Raw genomic sequence first — 4,658 nt, forward strand, 5'->3', positions numbered from 1 at the left:
GAAGTTCGAAAAGACCACTAGTCCTAATAAAAAAGACACTCCCACCATATTAGAATTAGCACAGCCACTGATTGGCAAATTGGTAGACCCACCTCCGTCACAGGCTAATGAAACGAAAATAATTGCATTTTTTGAACTCAAGAGGCTTATTAATTTCTTCCGACGAATTAGCGATTGCCGTCGACGGCCGGTGAAGCTAAAAATTACGGTAATTGATTGACGCGAAGCGGAGGGACAGGACCAGAACAAATCTACTACCGTCAATGATTTCTTTACTTAGGCTGCGGATCCTTAAACAACGAAGAAGGAAAAAAAACAAACGTTCAACGCTTCAGTCTGGGAAGCAGAGCGGACAAACAATCCGAATGGTGGCGCTGATTCCCGATCGATTCCGCTGGGAGGGGAGGCTTTTGGGGCTTTGATTGGCTAACGAGGTGCTCTGTTAGCCGGCCCACTAATATTGCATTCCAAATGAACAGCTGACTTATGCTGCCGACAGCGGATCCCTTGGGAGCAAAAAAAAAAACGGAAGGACAACATCGATTTGCAGGCGCCGGAGTTTTACATTCCCATTCTCCCGGCCGCCACATTCCGTTTTTGTCACTTTCGTTTTCAGCTACCAAGTAGGAACGGCTGGAACGGTTCACCCTAATGCGCTGTCTCGGGTCGGGTAGATTGGATTCCGTTGAATTAATTAAACTGAACTAATTTATGTTTGGCTTTAATTACGCTTCTGCTATCTCAGCGCCATTGATTTGCATTGCACCAGATACATGTGTCAACTGAAAGGATAATGCAGACAGAATTTGAATTAAGCTTGAAACGGAGGCCGTCAGATAAGGGATGATCCTTATTAGGTAGGTGATTTAATCATGCTCGTGATTACGGCTTAATTGGCCTTCTTATTGTGATTAAGCTTTGAAGTCGGCCGCTTAGCGTTGACAGTGTTTCGGAAGCGTTGCGGAAACTTGATAAACACGATCTGCCGTTTGTGTTCGTGTGACATTAATCAGTGTTGCAAATTATTGTGCCCCTAGGTGTATCACTAACTGAGTCGAACAAGGAGTTTCTAGGAGAGACATGCACATCTTACCTGATTCCTTTCGATTCTGTCAAGGATAGCAGTGTACCAAGTCACACCTCGGCGCTATGAAGCAAAACGAGTCCTGACCCTACACACATATTTGTTCTGGCACCGGTTGGCGAATCTTTCTGGCGCATTTTCTTGCGTATATTACGTTGTATACGTTCTGGGGAAACTTGTTTAAAACTGGAATCCTAACTGGTTTTAGATATTGAATAGCCACAATGTATTTAGTTGAAGATATAAGGAACCAGCGCTTAACATGTTTTTTTACTATTATTTTTGATCGATTTGACAAAACCGTGTTAGAAAATTCATCAAATGCGGCGTGGTCCTATGAAAAGTATATCCAGATACAACGTCACAGACACGATGGTGAAAGGCCTCATCCACTCCATTAACCAATAGCCAATAATTGAATCAATAAGCGAAAATATAGTTGTCACAAAACATGTTAACCCAAACACAAACGGCGCAATCGGCGCAGGAACCCCCCTCGGCCCGCTATCGACAGCATGGCCGTGGAAAATCCCGGCTTTCTAAATTAAATGCTCGAATCCGTCCGTGAAACGGCGAATTGCGCGATCGCTGTGTGACAGCGAAACGGAACTGAAGCGTGGAAATGGCCCGACTAATAGAAATGTATTTCATTTGTAGAGCTACTCGAGAATGCCTCATTTGACACTTCGTCCCATGCAATGGGTGTTTGGTCATTCCGGGTGTTTCCTTCCATCAGGCGTTGCAAGACTTGTTGATTCACTGCGGCTCTCGGGATGAAACGTCGATAGAAGTTAATGGTCCCAAGAAACCTCTTCATTTGTTTGGCAGTGGTAGGTCGTGGGAAATCTAGTATGTCTTGAACCTTGCTGGGTTTGGGCTTGATTCCCTCCGGCGTGATTAGGTGTCCTAAGAATTCGACATTTGTCTGACCGATTTGGCATTTAGACGGGTTGATGACAAGACCATTTTGGCGGAGGCGTTCGAAAACTGTACGGAGATGGAATTTGTGTTCTTCTACGTCTTCCGATGCTATGCAAAGGTCATCGATGTAGGGAAAGACGTAGGGAAGGTCGCTCAAAATGGCGTGTAGGTGCCTTTGAAGAGTTTGTGCGGCATTACGCAGACCAAAGGTCATGAATTTAAACTCGAAAAGTCCGAATGGAGTTGTTATTGCCGTCTTCGGTACATCTTCGGGTGCCACAGGTATCTGGTGATAGGCGCGTTGTAAATCTATGCAAGAGAAAATACGCTTGCCATGCAGGATGCTGGAGAAATCCTGTATATGAGGTACGGGATAACGGTCGGGTACCGTGATGGCGTTCAAGCTGCGGTAGTCGCCACACGGACGCCATTTTCCGTTTGATTTCTTCACAAGATGTAGCGGGCTGGCCCAGCAGCTCTTCGAGGGCTGACATATGCCTTGGTCGACAAGGAACTGGAATTCAGCCTTTGCCTCGTTGAGCTTGTCGATGGGTAGTCGGCGAGGGCGACAGAACACGGGTTGGCCAGTGGTGATGATCTGGTGGATCGTTCCTGCGTTGGAGGGCATGTGCTTCATATTGAGTATCGTTATGTCCTTGTATTCTGCGATAATCTCACCGAAGGGATGGTTCTGGTCGAAGGTTGATATTTTGGGTTCCGATGTGGTACTGATGTTATTGACCTCTAGTCGAGTGGTGTTGTCAATTAGTTTATTCCGTCTGAGGTCCACTAGCAGATCGTAATGTTTCAAAAAATCAGCTCCGATAATGGGAGAATTTACGTCTGCAATAACGAAAATCCACACAAACGACCTTCGCAGGCCGAGATTGACCGCGAGGCGCTTCGTGCCGTATGTTTGTATTCGTGTACCGTTTGCGGCAAACAGTTGGTGCGTTGCCGAAGGTGAGAGACGTTCTCGAGCTGTTGGTGGGATAACGGAGATGGCTGCTCCAGTATCGATAAGGTAACTGTTTGATGATGTGTTATCATGCACGTGTATTCGTTCTATGGGGTGCTTCGGAATGGTGTCGGTTTTGGGTTCGACATGGTTCAGGCTAGTGCTGGTTGCGGGTGCTGGATTTTTCAGGCTTTTGGTGGTTCTGGCTGTCGGATGATTTAATCCTTCTTCGGACGGGCGTATACTTCGGTGCTCCCATCGAAAAAAATGCACTTCACGTTGTGGTCATCTCCTTTTACTTTTTCGCATTTGCGGGCCTGTGCACCGTATCGGTAATGAAAGAAACAAATCCATCGTCGGGATGAACTTCGCGCCGATGAACTTTGCCTGGGTTGGCTGGATGAACGTCCGCGCGAGCGGCTTTGGTGTTGGTTTCTGCCGCGAAACCTTGTGGACAGTGCTTCATCCAGGCGTTGGGATAAGGCTTCTATCCGCTGCTCCAATGAAGATGGTTCCTGGTGTTGGTGGACAGCAGCGATTTGGTCCCGTGGAGCTTCCAAAATTTTGTCCGCTACTCGCGCTTGCTCGTCTAGGGTCGCGGCTGGCATTGCGGCTATTATTGAACGAGCCGTGTTTGGGAGTGCTCGTAGCCACAGGTTGTTCAAAACGTTGTCGGTGCAACCGGCTCCACCCATACGCCGCATCTCGGATAGAAGAATGCTAGGCTTTTGATCTCCCAAGGCCATTCCCGAGAGCAGGCTTGTCAAACGTTGGGTCTCCGATGGTCGGAAGTGATCCATGACGGCGGCTTTCAAAGTTTCGTAGCGATCTTTTGTCTTGGCTTCATTGCCTCTTGTTATCGCCGTAAGCACAAACTTTGCGCGCGAGCCGAGCGCCACGATCACCGCGTTGAATTTATACTTGTCGTTGACAATATTGTTAACGCAGAATGCCGCCTCAAGGCATATAAACCAAGTTTCGATATCGTCTGCATCAAATGCCGGGAAGTTGATTTTGGCTATGACCTGCTGGTTCTCTGCGGCTGGCACTTCGATTGCCGTTTTCACGTTGGTTGCTGGTTCCACATTGGTTGCCACTTTCACATCGGTTGATGACTCTTGGGTCGCCATTTCTTTAAAAACACGTGTTTTTTTTCGTCGCGTTCACGTTCACTGGCACAAAGGGTAATTCGCGTTTCGCGGGATCTCGGGCTTTTTTCACGATAGAGTACACCGTCAGGTGCGTTGAAGTTTACCGGTAAAAGGTAATGTAAATCGGGTAATTAACCGGGTAATATCGGGTAGTATCGGGTTATATCGGGGTCACCAGTTGTAGAGCTACTCGAGAACGAAGTGGTTGGTTTGGTGGTTATCACTCTACTGGTTTTATTATATTTATTCTAACGTGTATTTACATGTGTTTGTGTGGTCCGCCACACATTCGACACAGTGCGGCGCGGAATTAGTGGGAGTTTGTAGGAAAATTTCACAACCCCTTGAAGGCCTGTCAGTTAACGTTCGCTAGAATCCACTTTCGACAAAAGTTGTTGTGTCGTGCTTTCAATTGAAAATCGAATTTGCTAGAAGGGCAGCGGACAGGCGAGTGCCTTTTGGAGTTTTGAATCTCAATAGCTCAATGTAACTGATTACTGCTTTGTTAATAAAACAACGGTCTGGTCGGGGCAGAAATTGGGCA

This window comes from Anopheles cruzii, chromosome 2 (assembly GCF_943734635.1).
Source record: "Anopheles cruzii chromosome 2, idAnoCruzAS_RS32_06, whole genome shotgun sequence".
NCBI lineage: Eukaryota > Metazoa > Arthropoda > Insecta > Diptera > Culicidae > Anopheles > Anopheles cruzii.